This window comes from Cuculus canorus, chromosome 20 (assembly GCF_017976375.1).
Source record: "Cuculus canorus isolate bCucCan1 chromosome 20, bCucCan1.pri, whole genome shotgun sequence".
Lineage (NCBI taxonomy): Eukaryota > Metazoa > Chordata > Aves > Cuculiformes > Cuculidae > Cuculus > Cuculus canorus.
The window spans coordinates 9,015,946-9,035,031 of NC_071420.1; the positions used below are offsets into that span (position 1 = coordinate 9,015,946).

General features: G+C 44.2%; 1 long non-coding RNA gene across 1 annotated transcript in view; it reads left to right on the plus strand.

The window, feature by feature from the left end:
* LOC128854174 (uncharacterized) overlaps nt 1–19,086 on the plus strand; it is a 186,647-nt gene that overhangs the window by 40,891 nt on the left and 126,670 nt on the right. Inside the window, exon 2 of the long non-coding RNA XR_008453129.1 lies at nt 8,544–8,652. This is a non-coding gene — a long non-coding RNA (uncharacterized LOC128854174). The remainder of the gene's footprint in view (nt 1–8,543; nt 8,653–19,086) is intronic.

Here is a 19,086-nt window from a genome sequence, read left to right on the forward strand (position 1 = left end):
GAAGAGACTTCTGGTGACTTGTGTGGGTCAGAGGACTAGAACTAGTATTTACATTCACGGCAGTCAGCCAGCTAAGCCTCGCCACGCAAACAGTATTGCCTTAAGCTTGAATATTGTTCTTCTGAACAGTTAAGGCTGTACTGGACATCTTAGAAAGCTGAGCACTTCATCTTCTGAATGTGCTTTATTCGCCACATGCTCTATCTTAATCTGACTGACACTGCATTGATATTTAGGTAATTCAGGGCCAAAAGAATTAGAACAAAAGGTGGGTCCAAGTAGAAAGATATTCCTCAATTCTTTCTCTTAGACTTCCTTATTGTCTTGTCCCATGGAGAAGTTAAGATTCTCCACATAAAATTCATTGTGTAAGAATAGCCACACCAGCTCAGATATTCTCCTCTCCTAAAATATGTCCTGCTTTGAGGAGTAAGAAATGAGTATGCTTATACAGCACAGGGAGAAAAGAAAGTCTATCAAAGCGATTTCAGGTTGCTGGCTTGGACTGTGGTGGATGAAGGCAGTGCAATGTCATTCCAGACCAGCCCCATTTCTCTGCTGTAGAGGATGAGACATGTCGCTCCCTTGCAAAGGGAGGATGACAGCCATCTCTTTGAGATCCTGGCATTAGGTATGAGATAAGAATAAATGCCAGCGTGTTTTTTTGAGTTTGCATTCTACTAAGGAGACCAAATGAGAGTAACTCTTTGGGGCATCGGTATTCAGATCACGTCTGCTTGCAAACAGGTCTGTTGTTGCTGTAATTAGGCTTAGTTTACAAAATCCTTCACTAGCGTTTTACAAACTGTCTGGTGATTTTTTTTTTTATTTTTTTTTTCTAGCCACCCAGTTACCTTGAAAACAAAATCATTAAAGCCTCTCATGTTAGAGGCCTGAACAACTGTAACTTAAAAGTCTGAGATGAGTGGTTAGCCTCAGTCAGACCCACAGTCTAATCAGACAGGTAGCTGTGATTTATTATCTGATAGATAATAGAGGATGCTTAAGAAGGAGTGTAGGAGAGAGTCAATTTAGGATGACCCTTTCCCTGGTACATCCTCCTACCTCCAGGCAGTTGGTGGTTTAAAAATCATTATGGCTGCTAGAACAGGTGGTGCAGCCTCAGCAGCACCGTGCTGGACCTGCACGGGTTCCCGCAGACAAGAGTTTGATGTGACCTCCCCATTGATACGGCTGCCCTGCTCCATGCGCATAAATTAGTATCTCTACTCACTAGTTGCAGTCTGAGAAGATATATAGGTACAAGTGTGGCTTGTAATTAGAAGTGACAACGCATGTCTCTCTTCTCCACCTCCAAAACCTGCTACAACCCCTTCACCAAAAGCCTCTGGAACAGTGAAACTGTCCCTTTAATTAGAAGTGTATTAATAAATCCATCTTGTTCTCTAATCCCCACACGCATAGTACAGTGATTCATTAGCACAAGAAGAAACAATTTAGATTTCCTCAGATAATAGCAGCTGTCACTAATCAAATTAAAGAAGGAATTGCAAATCTAAAGTTGGGCAAACTGGTCTGGCAGGGAAGAAGGTGACAGGCTGGTGTGAAAGACCTTCATCCTATCTGAAAGGAGGATGGGAGCTGTTGGCACAGGTGATTCCCAGGTGTATCAGCAGCTCCTCTCTCCTTTCCGAAAGAATCACCTCCAGTGCAGGGACAGACTGTGGCCCCACTGCAGTCTCCATGACCAGAGCCTGAGAGAGTGCTGTTGTGTGTATGCACACTATCACTGTGGCTTTGAACTGTGCAAAAATAGTTAGTGCAAGTGGTGTTTTGTGCAAAACCTCCTCTTTTAACATGCAAACATTGAGTTTTGAACCATGAATACATTTTGCAGAAGTTTTCAGGATTTACGTGTCAAGGGGTTTATTCATGTCCTCAACGAAAGCCCCTCAGAGATGCTCCATGGCCTGGGCAACCAGAAAGAAAAAAGGGGAAAAAGTTGTACTTAGCTTTTCTGAGTGAAGAATGCAATGCTGTTTGCTTGTTGTTTGTTTTTTTTTTTTTAAATATATTGATGGTACAGCTGGTAGTTGTGCTAAGCAGCATAGGCTGGTGCCGACATCAGTGCACATCAGCACTCGAGGACCGTCTTGGCCAGGTGCACCACCAGCAGCTGTAGCTCAGGGTCTTCTCTCATTTTCTGCATCAGAAGCAGATACCTGAAACTCTGAGTGCTGAAACCCCTGACAGATGGATGAGGAACAAATGCCTCAGAGGAGCCTACACTGAAAGAAACAATAGTTCTCTTCCCCCATTTTGACAGCCGTCAACTTTAGACAGCCATGATAGGCATCTGTATTTCCAATGCCTTTTCAAATCTTTTTTGCTCTTCCTTCAGAAACATCCCATGGCAATGAGTGCTGTAGGCTAATCACAGTATAAAAATATTTCTTTTTGCTGGCTTTGAATTTTTCTGCTTTCAGCTTCTTTGAAGGCTCCTCACTGGAGTGCTGTGGCAAGAACAAAGGGTCCCATCGTCCCTTCTCCAGCCTACTTGTGATGTTACCTACATTTATTGCAGCCATTCTTGTTTGTCCCCTTTGCAAAGAAGCAGATTATCGTCTGGTCTTTGTGTATGAAGAGGTATTTTGTTAGTTGGTTTCGTTCCACGTGAAGCATGGGAGACGCAGGGCCATGGCCACCCATTGCATGGGGAGGGAGGGCAGGTCGTGTTACAGACCGTGTGCAGAGCTCTGACTCTGCAGTGGAAATTTTCAAGCTTTCAAGGACTGAAAAGTATCCTTCTGATAAAAATGATGAGGTCTGTCTTGGTTTTGTAGTGGTGTAAGGAATTAAACCTATGGAATAACACTGGAAACACGAGGCAGCCTGTCCACAGGCCTTTCTACCGCTCGCGCTGTGTGATTTCAGCCATTCCGCACTCGTGCCGTGTGTTATCCCCTGGAGCAGAGCAATTTTGTAGGTTTGCCCAACGTCCAACCTTGCCTGTGCATAGTGAAAGCAGGAGATCAAAGGAAGGAAAGTGCTCCCTTCGCTTGCACTTCAATCAGTGATATGAGCAATTAAAATATGAATTAATCTAAGGAAGATGGAAATGCAGATTTTGAATTGGAGCCGTTGGAGTCACCTTGAACTTACGCTTAGTGCTGTTTAGCCTGGGTGATTAAAGACGTTTATACTCTATTATAAACCTTGCCGTTCTGATGTGAAAAACACTTTGTCAGCTGGGTGTCCTGCGTGCCTGCCGTAAGGAGTAACCTTTCTATCGACTGGCCCATCTATTAATTCAAAATAAATTAATAGTGTCACTGTGAATCAAAACAAACAGCCCAGTCTTATGTCGTGAGGAGAGGCAGTGTGAGCCTGTTTCTTCCCAGCACTGTTATGACGATAGGCGAGACAATAGCAATTATCTTTGCCTTTGTCCTGAGCTGATTGTTTCAGTCTCAGATGCTGCTGTCAGATTGACTGGCTGCTGCGGTTTGTGCTTTAGGAAGAAGGAGCGTGAACGCAGTGGGTGGGAATTGGTGTCTTTAGTGTCGTGACTGGACTTGTGGAACTGTCTGAGCAGCTGTCCGTGCAGCGCTGATGCTGGTGCAATGGGGAATGGTTCCTCGTGGGCTTGGAAATGCGAGATCACGTGCTGCGGCCTCGTATCGGGGACAGGAGGATGCACCGTCCCCCCTGCCCATTCCCACAGCCTCCCTCAGGGTGAGCACAGGCAAACCCTTCGCCTTCCACCTGTAGTGAGGCCGCAGATGATCACACTTTGCAGAGTGCTGCAGGATGTTCAGATGAAAAAAGGTTGTGGAAAACCCAAGCAGAGCTGCTGGCGGCTTCCGTTATCCTACAAAATGGAAACCCCTCCTGTGGCACGGCACAGGGCACCCTTCGTATCAGGCAGGGCCAGTGGAATTCCTGCCTCTGGGCTGACAGGTCAAGTGGGACTGTTGGTGAATTTATCACAGCTTTGCCTGGAGACAGAGGCTGCGTTAACCCCAGAACAGCTTTCACAAACCAAGCTCTGACTCCGTTTGCAGATGGAAAAGCAAGATAGACCATGTGGAAATCCCTGCTGCTTTTTACTCTCTGACCCTATTTGTGGGTCAAACTCCTGAGGGGAAAATAGGATGGAGTTATACAGAGGAATAAAAAGGGGAGGTAGGAAAAGAGGAATTTGATTGTGGTGGGCCTACAAGAAAGCTGGAGGGGGACTGTTCATAGAGGCTTGTAGTGATAGGACAAGGGGGAATGGGTATAAACTGGAGAGGGGCAGATTCAGGCTTGATATAAGGAAGAACTTCACTGTGAGAGTGGTGAGGCCCTGGCCCAGGCTGCCCAGGGAAGTTGTGGCTGCCCAATCCCTGGAGGTGTTCCAGGCCAGGTTGGATGGGCCTTGGGCAGCCTGAGCCAGTGGGAGGTGTCCCTGCTTATGGCAGGGGGTGGAGCTGGATGATCTTTAAGGTCCCTTCTAACCCAAACTATTCAGTAATTCTATGATAATGATGTGCCTTCAGAAAGGGAGCTACTGGGCCAGGTCCAGCCCTTGGAAGGGGTGACAGACTGCTCTCTCCCAGCGTGTGCTGGGGGGTTCGAGAGAGACCTCGGTGCTGGGGAGGAAGAGCTGTGCATGGGGAAAGCCCAGGGTGCAGCAGAGAGCCGAAGACCATGGGGTTGGGGACAACACTGGGCCTTGGCAGTGGCACACGTAATGATTTCCTGGCTCTCCAGAGTTCCTGTGTGCTGCTGTCTGCATGCCAGCAAGCTGCTGAGGTCTGCAGTGTAGGTAGGCCTTAAGGAAAGGATTCATCCCCCAGGAGCACATTGGGAGCCTTTATCTTATTTGCACAGTCATGACTATTGTAAGAAGAAAAGCTATTAGTTCTAGTTCCTATTTAAATAAAATCCATGTTTGGAGTTGATGAAGCCCTTCCATGGGGTCCTGGTAGAATAGTTCTGGACAGGTCTACCTGAGAGATCTGGCTGCATCTCTTTGGGTCATAGCAATGCTTCCCAGCCAGCTTAAAATACGGTTTTAAAGACATTTTCATTATACGCAGAAAATGCAATTTTCTGAATGCAGAAAATTCCATTCAATGCTGGTCATTTTAAATCATGCGTGGTACTCAGAACATAAATAGTTTAGTAATGCAGTCTGTATTTACTGTACATGGTTGTCAGCTTTCCCGAGCACCAAATCCCCACTCTTTTTTTTTTTTTCTTAACCCAAGAATCTCAGACATTGTTAACTGATCTAAAATACATTCTAAAACATCATCTCTACTTACTGTTATTCCTTTCTGATCCAGCCAGGAAATGCCAGCAATGGAGACGCTCAGTCCTGCAGGGATGTTACCTCCTCTCAGCTGGAGGACAGCAGAATTGATGAGTGATCAACGAGACTGTGAAAAAATAGAATATTCAAGGTATTTTAGTCTTTTTACCCCTTCACAAAGTAAGGACGGCTATGCTAGTGGCCCTATGGGCAGAGGGTTTGTTTCTGCTGCTGCTTGACCATCCTAAAGTGAATGCAAAAGTTTCCAGTGCCTGTTGGGAACTCCTGGTTCTGGAGTGCCAAACTAAACTCTTTTCAGAAAGAAACATATTCACTAGCCAGCCATGGAAGTTTGGTATTTCCCACCTATCATAATAAGAAAACTTACTGGAAACAATAATACACTGGGAGAAGTAATGCTGCTCATGCCAATAAGCTGCATGTAAAAATATTCAATCGCATGCCCTCAGCTCTGTTACTGATTACTTTTAAGTGTAGCAGCCAGTAAAGATCCAATGCAGTTTCCACTGACATGTGAAAGCTGCTTTTTAACTGCAGTTGGTGCTGAATTAGTACCTAAGTAAATGCCTAGTCGTCACTTGACTGTGCTAAGTGTATTATAATGGAGCTCATAACAAACACATTTCCCTGAACTAATGCTATAGGATAAAATATATCAGTTTTCCCTGTTATCCACCTAGCCAAGAGAGGCAAATGGAATTGAATCATTGCTACTCTCATTTATACAAGGGAGAGGTTCTCATTACAGGTACTTTAGGGCCACGTTTAGATAAAACACCTTCTGTTGGCTTGCCCTTGCACTCTATCCCCCTCATCCAATTAAGCAGAAATCTGTGAAAGAGAAATGTAGCTTAGAGCTCACCTTGCAAACTGTAGGGCACTCTAAAAAATCAGATCTAATCCTACTGTAAGGAGGGTTTGAAAATTTTGAATCAATTGTCTGTGGAAAATCCATTATGAAGCAGACCAGTTTGCCTTTCTGGCGAATGGAACTGATTCATCCGTGGCGTGCTTTCCTGTTCAGAAAGAATTATATTTGAGGTCTACGGCAGCAAATATTGAGAGAAACCAAATGACTTCCTACTTAATGATAAGCGAAGTACCAGCCAGAGCTGCTTTCAGACCACTGAGTTCAGTGCTTCAGCTGGTGGTAGCGGTTCTTCTGCTGTCATGTCTCTTGTGCTGACGTGCTTCAGGCATTCTGGTAAATTCACTGATCCTTCCTAACCTTGTTATTTTTGTGGAAGCATGAATTTGGTTGACAGTGCAAGTTACTGCAGCATGAACAATAGCTCAGCAAAATCCCAGCTAGTTGTGATTTCACTTGAGTCCTTATTTAATAATTTAAAGATGTTGTTTGAGCATTCACAAATTGTCACTGACATCAAGGGATGTTAGATACTGCTAACACAAAAACTCTCATTAACTTTAGTAACTTCAGAGGTAGACCTTAGATCCAGGTAAGAGTTAACACATCTCTGGATATGAGCACAGGACCTGGTTATTAAAGAATATTGTGCAAAATACTGACGCTGCCAAAGGCTTGATTCTGGCTTTACCTCTATTAGAAGAGGCAACAAACACAGTGTTCAGTGCAGGAAATTGCAAAAGGAATTGGAAAAGGAATAAGGAGACATTTCCAGATATATAACCCTCTGGTATATACCTTTCAAAGAAAACACTTTTATTATGATGGCCATCAGACATGAGCAGAGGAAGAGAGAGGTTATGGAATTTCTACCAGAGGAGATATTTAACACTGATAGAGTCTTTGGCAATCTGATCTGGTTGGGACAGCCTTGAGCAGGAGGTTGGCCTAAACACCTCCAAAGATCCCTCCCAACCTAAGGTATTTAGTGATTCTCTTCCTTTTCTGGTCTGACATCCATCCTGTGGATATCCAGTGGTGAGAAATGTATGACAAATAACTGTCATTCCAGCCATTTCCTGTCTGGTGGTGTGTGTTTAACACTCTTTAGTGCTTGAAGATCATTCAGAACAAATAAGAATCGTCAGCAAAACAATTTGGTGTCAACAGTAAGTAATTTGTTTTTCTGTGCATCAGATATCTCCAAGGGAGCAGAGGCAATGCAGTACTTCAAATTATTAAATCACAGATTAGAACTGTGGGTTTTTTTACCTCTGGAAACCCAGCGTTGACTTCGTGTCTGGCAATAGCTGAGTGTCTTGGCATTATAAATGAAAGATAGAGATGTGAATTGCTGTGAAATCCCAGCTTTAGTCCGAGTTATCTAGCAGTCGCCTCATCATTGCATTGAACTGTGCTTGGTTTCAGAGAAGAGATGAACCATGTAAATCCAACAACAGTAAGCAGTTTCTGGTCTCTTCTTTCACTAGTTTTGCTTTCTCCCTCTCCTTGGTTTTTGGGGTTCCTCTTCTGGGGATATTTTTCAATTGTGTGATAATTATTATGACACAAGTGAGCAATAAAGGAAAAAATGGCTGCAGAGTCATTTTGGTTATGGAGTGCCATAGAGTTGTCATTGAGTTGCTGTCTTTTAATTGACAGAACTTGGATTAGAAGTTATCAATCGATTTCTGCTGCTGGGGATGGGTTATGGTATTTAAAATCATATGGTGATAGGGAAAAGGAAACACTTCGGCTGGTCTGGTCTCTGTTGCACAGGAAACGTTGCCTTGCCATAATGTTATGCTGAGGCCACAAGTATTCCTTGGCTGTACAAAGTGCCAAGACAGGGAAGGTTGTTTGTCCTGCAGAAGAGAAGGCTTTGGGAAGACCTTAGGGCAGCCATCCAGTATTTAAAAGGGTGTGCAGGAAAGATGGGGAGAGGCTTTTTATCACAGAGAGCAGGGGTAGAATGAAGGGGAAGGGTTTTCAGCTGCAAGAGGGGAAATTGAGATGAGATCTTGGGGAGAAATGTTTTGCTGTGAGGGTGGGGAGGCCCTGGCACAGGTTGCCCAGAGCAGTGGTGGCTGCCCCATCTCTGGAGAAGTTCCAGGCCAGGTTGGATGGGGCTTGGAGCCCCTGATCCAGTGGGAGGTGTCCCTGCCCGTGGCAGGGGGTTGGAACTGAATGATCTTAGGTTACTTCCAACCCAAACCATTCTATGAAAACAGTCTGTTTGTTGGGTTAAACCAGGCACAGACCGTGCAAGTTGAGATGCTGGTCAATCAGCAGCAGGATAGTTCTTCAGGAATCCTTTTAATAAAAAATCAGTTCAGAAGGAAAGGGTGGTTATGAAACTGCAGAACTTAGTCATGTTTCTTGTCCTTATTACAGCCTGAATAGCGATGGAGAAAGAACAAAGGCAGAAGAGGATGAAACTACACCTTTGAATGGCCAAAGAGCAACCGTAATGAGAGATCTGCTGTAGAAACTCCTAGCACAGGTAAACAAGCAGCCAAATTGAAAAGCAGGTAACACTCATCATGTAAGTAACCTGCTCAGACAGTGGGAGGAGTGGGATAAGTGGCAATGCATAGAGAATGTTACAGGTTTTACTTTTCCACGTCTCGAGTTTTGTTGCCCTGTAAAATAGTATTGCAATGATTTTAAACAATGTAGTCCTCATGATAAAACTTACCACAAGTGACTTGCTCTGATGTTCTTCAGGACAGTACCACAAAAATCTCACAGAACCCTTTTCTCTCTTACCACCTTTATTTGTAGAGCAGTAGAGCAAAGGTAATTACAAGTTGGTACAAGTTTAATTGATTGCCCACTGGTCTGTTTTTAATTAGAATCAGGCAAGCTTGGCAATCTCCTAACATGTCCAGGAAAGCTGGATGAGTGTGTAAATGCATCCATGCATTTTATTGATTTGAGTTAAAAATTCAACGAACTCCTGAAATGAAACCCATAGAAACCAAGGCACGTTCTGGGATCTGAGAGTCACTTTCACACAGAGAGTACCAATGTTTCTAAACTTTTTGTCCTCTGGATACAGAGGAAAGACAAGATTATTTAACTGTTGACATCCAGTATCCTATTGATTTTAGAGAAACAATCATTTTAGAACAGAGTGAGAGACAAGGTTTTATAACTGCGTATTTCTTACCAGGGATGTAACAGTTACCACTATGAAAGCATCTCTGAGACACAAAGGGTAAAATCCATCCCTCCTCCAGCTCAGAACGCAATCTGTCCCACTGAATTTGAAGCCTGGTACAGGAATAAATGTCATCTACTAGCGTCAGTGGCATTTGCAATACATCTGGCATTTTCTGTCATAGTTAATGGAAAATACCAAGGTAGCTCAGAAATCCTGGTATGGTATTGATTGGAAGATGTGGGGGGAGGGCTGAGTTTAAATGCAAGCATTTAAACCATTGCTGATGGTTGTAGCGTATGCTGATAGCATGAAAGAGGCTTTCACGCAGGACACTACCTCTAAGGAAATAACTCCAAGCCCTTTCTTTGAGCGCTGAGAAGGAGCCAAAGAAGTACAGAGCCAGTGAAAGAGATTCCATTAAGGCATGCTTTAAACCAGCCCCAGTCTGACCTCTCTCCAGAAGATGCCATGATGGATATTGGGCAAGGTTGGGCTTGACTTGCACGTGGGTATTCAAGATCACTGCTTTCAGAAGTGTCGTACCTAGCTTGAAGTTCCTCAGAGTCAAGCATTCTGCTTGTCACACCTCAAAATGCTTCTCTGAGACATTCATACCTAAGTATAGATTTAGATGCCTATCTTTTAAGCACCTAAGATCAAAAGTCGGGCTGCAGGTTTCATCTCATGTGACTTGCGTCTCTTCTCTGCTATGATGAGTAAAACCTCTCTCTGTGGCCGCTGTGGTCCCTGGAGGAGAAGCTGTCTTCTCCCTCTCTAAAACTCAGTTGAGGTAGGGCTAGAACTGGCCAGCAGCACAGAGCTCAAGGTCTTGTGGGGTTAAACTTTACAGTGAGGGATAAGAAACAGGAAATTCAGGTTGGCGTGGGCATCTGATTCACTTGGCTTTTCCAAGACCAAACAACCCTTAGCCCTCAGGGTTGAGGACAGCTTGCTGAAGGCTTCGTGATCATAGAATTGTAGAATGGATTGGGCTGGAAGGAACCTTGAAGCCCATCCAGTTCTACGCCCCTGCAGTGAGCAGGGATATCTTCAACCAGATCAGGTTGCTTAGAACCCCATCCAACATGAACTTGGAAGTTTCATGGGTGGGGCATCTATCACCTCTCTGGGCAACCTGTTCCAGTGTTTCATGACTGTGAATGTGATGCAGAAACATTAAAGACCATTGGAGAGAGCAGTTCTTAGAGCATAATATTTGGGGGACAATGATGTTCTGCCAGTTGCCTCGTATCTTGGAGGGCCCTTGTGGAGTGTGCAGAGCCTGTGATCAAGGCCCCTAAACCAAAATCCCGGCACTATGCCGCCTCATCCCAGCATTTCAAGTGCACTCGCTGCACCGGTGTAATTTTCTAAATACGAAGTAACGCTCCATTACGGATTACTACTGCTCTCTCCAGCTCCTGGGGAAAGCTTAACATGACCTTCCCTGTATCTCCTTCATGTTCCCCACTTCTCAGCAGAGAATTTCCTCTGTTTCTGTGTTGTATCTGCTTTGAGGAAGCGTTTCCTTCTTGCCTGCTTTCTTGTGCTACCTTCTAAGTGTGCTTCCCACTCTGCTCTGCCATATTGCACCTGCTGGGTTTGCTTTCTTCTTCCCTTTTAATACTGGAAAAGTGCCTTACCCTCATTAACCTCCTGGCTGGTAAAATAAGAGCCACAGCACAGGGACGTTTGTGTGAATCTGACTTGTTATCTAAGACTGGCATAACAAGTGTTTCTATGGGATGAGAGCATGGTAAGAAGCATGAAGGACAGGCGCTAATTGCCTTTTAAGGAACTCAAGGCTAATACTCTCCTGCTGTTAATTCTTCATTTTCCTGAGCTCCATAGTCATGGTAGTAGCGTAGTTTGGGGAGGTTGGGGCTATATTGGCTTAAAAATGGTAAACACTTTAATAAACCGATCTGTATGGCCGATGTTCATGTGCAACAAAGAAGAGACAGGCAGACGGTCGTGTTGGGACAAAGGGCTGCTGTTCAGTCAGGGAGGCAGCTCTGTTTCATCTGCAAGCCAAAGTCCCCGTTGCTCAGGTATCTCCTCTTGCCTAATTAAATTGTCTGTGTGCTTAGGTGGAGAGAGATGCAAAGTGCAGAAACAGTGTACAGTGCTTACATAACCTAAGTGATTTCTGCAGCAATCATTGTAGGAGTTAGCTAATGGCAGGGTACAGGGGCCTCCCGCTGAGTTTCCATTACCTTGTAATTTTCAGCTTGTTCACTGTTGCAAGAAAGCCCCTCTGTCTTGTAATTCCTCCAGCATTCATGTCTCATCTTCTGCAGGCTTGAAGTACATAAGATGCTTTCTGCTGGGGGATTTATTGAGATAAGTTATTGAAGTCAAGCAGCGAGGCAAGCATCCAATATTATGCTATTCATCTCTGAATTTATGTTCCCACTTTCTTTTGAAGGTCTAATGTAATCACAAACAATTTGTTTTGTATATGTTTAAAAATTCATAATTTTCTTGTACAATGGAAAAAACATCACTTGTAGCTCATTAGTGGTGGGATTCACTAAACATCTGGCTTCTCCTTTTGATGTAATTTCTGTGTGACTAAAATTCTGCCTTCGTTTTGAGCGGCTCAAATGAGGAGGTACAATCGCTCTGCCAGAAACCCATTAAATGTACCCATGAGTCAGCCCGTGTGATCTTCCAAGAGCGTTTGAGAGAATTATGATATTTTTTGTTTCCTCTGGTGTGTTGTGATCAGCTTCCTGGGCTGTGGGAGAACCCGCTTCTGGTGATCCTCTCATAAGGGAGAGTCTCTGCTCCTTGGCTCTTAATTTTTGCTTCTGTGTTAAACCCACTGGAGCGCCGTGTGATCAGTGCTGTACAAGTGCATCAGAGAAGACTGCCTGTTAAGGAGCTTCCAGCTTCCAAAAGGCAAAGGGAAGGCAGTAGAATTGTCCCTATCCCGCAGCTGTTGATGTTACCAGGAGGGTTAAAATCCTGCTTTACAAGTATGCCAAGTACATAAAAACTTCACTAAGTAGCAACTCCATTCAGGGGATTTTCCTGGAATAAACCAGACCCTGACCAATCTGGCCAATCTCTCTTGGGATGTCTGTGGTTGAGCTGGGGATTAAACGAGCTGCCTTCTTCCCATTCCTTAACCACAAGCCAGCCACTTATTTTTGAGGAGCTGACATTTGACTGTAAGCTGAACATTCAGAAAGAATAAGAAGACCCCAGGAGCCGCAGCAGATGAAGAGTCAAGCGCTGATCACAAGCAACATTACTGGTGTGAAGCATGGGCAAGGTCTTCAGGGCTTACTCCAAAGCACGCTGGAGTCAGAAAGAGTCTCTTCTAAATGTCAGGTCAGGAACTTACTACTGCTGTGTCAGATGTTAGAACTGTTGCTGCTGTGTGCTGCTAACATAATAGTGATTTTCTTCCAGGGCAACAAATCACGCTACCCAGGTTGATAGGGAGGAAAATGTGACCAGACAGCAAAATTGCAGAATTTACAGAAATGGTGAAACATCCTGGGTCTGCAAAATCATACATTAAGCAGGATTTATTTTACTTTGCACAGGGTTAACAATATTATATATTGTTATATATATCTTGAGCTACTCAGTTGCTCCTGAAAGGTGAGAAAACAGCTGTAAGCTTAAGGAAGGCATACATAAAACTTTAGAGGAGGATTGTCTGCCTAAGTGACTCAGTAGTAGCTGATATCCCTTGATTCCGCCTCCTGCCATGTTGATCAGCCTGTGCAGGTTTGTGCATTTATTGAGCTTAATCCATCTCCAGCCTAGTGGAAACTTCAGAAATTCAATGGAGATCTGCATCTGCCTGGATGGCTGTTTCAGGGCTCGGGCTACAGCTGAACTCTTCCCAGAAAGGCTTTTCTTTCCAAAGAGAGGTGCAAAACGTTGTGGAGGCTGTCCTGACACTGGGAGATGCTCACACTCTCCCTGCATCCACATTGCTTTGATTTGCACTACAGTTCATGTGTCTTTGGATGTCCTACTGCTGATGCGCAGCCGTATACTGGTGGGGGTGGATCCTCTCTCCGTAAACAGGTGGATCTGCCTGTTTATACCCATAGCTCTCATTGCTTTTTGGCCTCCTATACGTATGCTGTTATTTTGTCAGGTTGCAGTTTACAATACTGAGGGAAAACCTCATTTCCAAGCCGCATCCCCTGGTTACAGTATCCTGAAAACAGGTTTCACTGGTGTAGCCCATCATTTGCACAGTCTCCGGCTGTTTGATCTTCCTCATGGTGATCATGTCAGACAGAAAAAAGTGCTTTTTCCAGAGGGCTCTGTCTTTGCTGTGGGGCAAAAAGGGTTTACAAGCAGTAAAAAGTCAGCTGAACTCAAGCTGAGCACAGGCTATCGGTGGGGGCTGGGAAGTGTCAGGGCCCCAGAGCCATTCGGGTCAAGTACAGTGTAGAAACAACTAATGAGCTTTGGGGTTCTGGCTCCTATGGTCACTTTCTAATGTCTCTTTTGAAATAGTCCAACTAGTAAAGGGGCATCTCTTGCCACCCTATGTTTGGGCTGGCTGCCTGTCCGTGCTCTGTATTACTTTCACATTATGACCGAGGGGGTGTGTTAGCAATAAGTACTGTAGAGAAGCCAAGGCCGTTTCCTGCAGCTGCTCTCGGCATCCCTTGCCAAACCATTTGCTGGCTTCGGGACAAGGCTGGTTCAGATGACCATGCAGCAAGGCTGGTAAAAGCCACAAAGCTTGGCTGACTTCAGTTCAGCTGTAGTTGTGGACACAGCTAAGGATGGGTCTCCTCATCCCCCAGCCAGTTTGCAGCATTTGGGAGGTTACGTTTTGCTGTATATAAACGTGGTTGAAAGGTTACCAGCTGCAAAGCTAAGGGACGACAACTTAGCCTTGAACTTGGACTGTAATTTGGGAGAAACTACTGTGCGGCGTAATCTCACCTTTATAGAGACTAAAATTACAAGTGGATTCAGTGGCATATGATTAACCTGCAGTTAATACTTGAGCTTAAAAAAAAAGTCAGGAGACATGATAAACACTTTCCCAGTGAAAGATTTGCCCATCTTTAACTACTGTTAATAACTCAGACTATATTGCATTTGTATTAACCTGGAAATGTAAAAACATCTCCTGCTTTAAAAAAGAAAACAACCCTGTGTTTTGGCCTAAATTTTTGCTTTCATGATTTCTTTTTGTTGAAGTGTGATATTGTTGATTCTTTTGTAATGTGGGATACCTTCTGAAGTACTGCCTCTTTTCCTTCCCCTGGAATTTGCACTCTGGGACATTTCCTAAAGGTTCAGGAATGCAAAAGCTGTTCTATCAAAACAGGACTTTGAGAGCAGCAAAAATGTGTGCATCAGGTTTAATCCTGATGTAGACACAGGTCCCAGCGCCGCTGAGAGCAACTGAGCTGCTTCACTTATATTTACTCAGAGCTTTCTTTAGTAAGTTTTTGTAGATCAAGAGTGTTATTGTAAGAATATGCTAAAGCATCTGATCTGAAAGTTCATCTAGTTATTTCTGGTTTATGTTATGCATATTTGGGGATTCTCTGAGTGCACTGAAATTCTGTTAGTTTAAAATATGATTTTAGCTAAGTACGGCTTGGAAAACTTCTGCTTCTCTGTCAGTGGCTTCTAATATTGGCCGGACCATACTTGGAGAATCCTTGTTTATGACTTGACTCGGAGGAGGTCATGTGTACTCCTAAGTTCTCCAATTTGAATGTACCCAGTCTGTCCTTCAGCCTGTTTATATTCATCACGCTGCAGTCCTAGTTATTCTTTGCTGCAAAAGCTTGTGGAGTTTGAAACCCAAACTCATTTTCCCCCTAAGTCTAGGTCTCATCGTGAGCTCTCAGTGCTCTGCTGCTTTCTCTGTCAACAGTAAGATGTACCTCCTTGAAATGGCTGCTGCAGGTACAGGTGTGTGACAAATCCCACACACGCAAGCACACAAAATCTCATGTACTTCTTCTGCTGGAAAGGAGACTGGAGAGAGATTTCCATGCAGCAGATGGTGAGGACATTGCGTTATATGTCACCGGGGAGAGCATATGACAGCTAGCTGTGGAATATAACAACCTGAAAAGGCAGAAAAATAAGAAAACTACTAGCAGACTGCATACTCCGTGTGTTACACTTAAGATATCATTGTTAAATATTGAAGTCTTCGTTACTTTGCTCCAACATGTAATGAACATTCATACACCTTCTTGTAGGCAGCAGACTCCCAGGATACACAGAGCTGTTAGGTTCAAGTCTCCAGAAGTCTTGTGCGGTATAAAATACATCTGTGAAATGTTTGCAGCATATGGTCTGTGTGGAGTCAGACTGGATGATCACCATAGTCTCTTCTGGCCCTCAGGCCTACCAGTCCCTGTCCACTCATGGCTTGGTAGCTGGTCTGTGCCTTGGCACAGCTCTTGGCGCAGGAAGGGGAGACCAGGGCTGATTTTGCAGTTGAATTAGTGGGTTTGCACAGATAGCTTTCCAGAGCACCGATTCAGCAGGAAATACAAGGGTGATCTTGCCCTGATGAGGATGTTGTGCCATGTAGCTCACAGATTAGGTAGCAAGGAGGGTTTGGACCCATGCTTCCTTCTCCCAGAGACAGTCCTGAAGATTTTCTGTAGCATCCTGTTTTTCAGTGCTGTGTTTTCATATGTACAGCTCGGGAGCTAGTTGTAAATTAAAACTTCTGTCCCTTACACAATTAACCTGCTTCATCTCCCCGCTTCTGGTTTTGTCTGGTGCTTATCCGAGCATTTAGTTTAAGGGATCAGGATTTGTAAAGGCAGACAAATTGCCTGAGGTGGTATTGCAATCGTATCAAATGTTTATCATAGGGATATTTTCGTTCAGTTATTTATCCACTTATTTTTTGCACCTTCCTGTAAACACACGGCTGTAATCACTGCAAGACACACTGCTGTTTGAAGCACTGTCCTGGTAAAACATGACAGCTCTTGTCTTTCCCCAGTGCTTTCAGAGCTTCAGATGGAAGATGGAGAATTAAAAAGTGATCTCATTATCCTCTATTGTGCATTAACAAAACCCTGGCACTAACACAGCGATTACAGATGGGCGTGAAAATAATTGCTTGGTGCAAGTCGGATTTGGATTTTTCCTCTCACTTTATTATCTGGATGCTGAGGGGAATATTAGTGAATTATGGCGTGGGAAAGTAGGTCAACATCAAACCTGGAATGGAGGGGAAATGTGGTCGAAAAGTACAAGACTGACCTGCTTGGAGACGGGCAATTGAAAGGCGTACTGAAATTACAACCAGAATGATCCAACATCTTTTCCTCTGCTTGTGCTTTTGAAGAGCTTGGCCGCGAAACAGTTGTGTTGGCATATGTCCTTTAAAAAAAAAAAGGAAGAATCCCTGTATTCGTTTAGACAGAAAAGTCAAATGTTTCTGTTGCTGCAACTGTGACAATAAATTCAAAAATATTTCAGGAGCTTCTTGCTCTCAACGTGACAGGCCAAGGGGATATGAGTCCTGGAGGAGAACCTCCCCCAGGGGTGGCAGGGAGCAGTGGGAGAGGATTAATGACTGCACTGCTGAACCGTGCACAATGCACAACATTAGGAGGGCTTTGCTCTAATGAAACCTTCAGCCTTCGGCTGCCTTGCAGACTCTGAATAGCAGCTGCCAGCACTGTGGAGAAGCTCGGCACAATAGAAAAAGGATCAGACCGAAAAAGCGGAGCTGGACTTAAAAAGGGGGAAATAAGCGTGTAAGAGAAAGTAACGGCTAATTGCAGCAGTCGTTATCTGGAAAGGCGTCAGCGGGAGGTGAGATTTGCATGCAGGGATTTTGGTGATGCATCCCAGGGACTGGCCAGCCAGTTCTACAGCCTGCCTGTAACGGCTCCTGGGAAGTGCCAGAGCTAATCCATCGTACTTTTTGTCTTGTCTTTATTTCTGGGCCTGCAGTGGTGAAGTGGAGCCTCATGACGTGAGGTGCCATACCAACACAGACTAAACACACTCCTTCTGCTCCAGGATGGTTACAATTTCAGTGTAAGAGAAGAGGCAAAGCTTATGTAAAGGAGAGGAAGATGCAAGGGTGAAGTGGTGATGTCGTTAGTTTTCAGAGCTATGGGAAGGCCAGACTTAAAACATCGAACTCAACACTTCCTCTAAATGCCATTCTTCTGTAGTTAAAATGAATTTTAAAAAGAGAGAAGTATCATTTATTTTCACAGGTAATGTAAGGAGTGTTGACTCTGCTAACTCTGCAATTTGCAACAGTGTTGGTTTCATTTAGCTTTGGGAGAGAACAAATGAGTACCAGTAAGCGCACAAGGAAAGTTTTGGACTTAGCTGTTATGAACCACTTCAGCCTAGTCAGGAAGTTGGAAAAGGGTTTTCCCATGGTAAACCTGATAAATGATCTGACGCTCAAATGGCACCATAGTCTTCCTGATCCAAAGTCTGTTTCATTACAGGTGCATTGATGTGTAAAAATCCAGGGAAATGAGGATTTTGGTAGAATCGTAGAATGTCCTGAGTTGGAAGAGACCCACAAGGATGATCGAGTCCAACTCCTGTCCCTGCACAGGACAACTCCAATATTCACACCGTGGGGCTGAGGGCATTGGCCAAACACTTCTGGAATACTGTCAGCCTTGGCACCGTGACTGCTCCCCTGGGAGCTGTTCCAGGGCTCCACCACCCTCTGGGGGAAGAACCTTCTCCTCATGTCCAACCTAACCCTCCCCTGGCACAGCTTCCTGCCATTCTCTTGGGTCCTATCATTGGTCACCAGAGAGAAGAGATTTTTTTTTGAACAATAGAAAACCTTAGAATTAAAAGGAGACCTGGCTGTTACATTTGCTAATCACATCTTGTTTAGCTTTTTTAACAATTGTCACAAATGTCTCTAGCACTGCAACAAGGACATTACATGACTTAAAAAACCCTGGGAAAATGTTGCACACTGACTTCTCTGAAGAGAGAGACTTAGGCAGCCATTCGTTTCCTGGCTTGATGCAATCAGGGAACATACAAATTTTCCTGACCTTAAATGCAATGGCTTTAATTGGTCTGATATTTAAGGGAATAACCTTTAGCACGACACAACCACTGCAGTGCCTGATAATATATCTACCTACAGAATCTCCTAGTTTTTCAGGTTCAGCATATATTTTTCTTTGTTAGAGCCACAGTTTAGGCTGTCTCTTAAATATCTGTGTGCTCTGCCCCTTGAGCAGGCACTGCAGTGCTGCCTCCCAACCAGAACGCCTCTGGAGGGACCTTCTTCATTGGCTTAGCTCCTTGTATTGTGGAAAGAGAGTACTGCCATACATCTAGAAAGTGTTTGGCTTACCCTATGCATTTGGTTTCAAATGGCTTATAGTGTAACCAGCTAAAGTTCAGGTTCCCAGCGTGATGTTGGTGTGTTACTTTAGGTTTAGTACTGTTTTTTTCTTCATGTGGATAATTGATCCTGGAACAATTGCTAATCCGAAATGAAGTGATATAAATGTGAGACAGCTTCCTGGATAGCAGCAGCGATGCTTCGGCTTTCCATTTACACAACTGAGATCAGGATATGACTTGTTCTGTGCTCCAGAGAGGAGTGCGATTATATGAGGAGCAGATTGCATTTGTTTATGTTGGTTTGGATTGGATCGGATTGGTTTTCCTCCCAGCTGTTTCTAACAAAGGCAGCTCTATACCCTTACACCGCACGGCAAGTTGGAATTTGATTTTATGGGCTTGACACGGATTTCATTCAACACAAGGATTTGCATGAAATGTCTAATG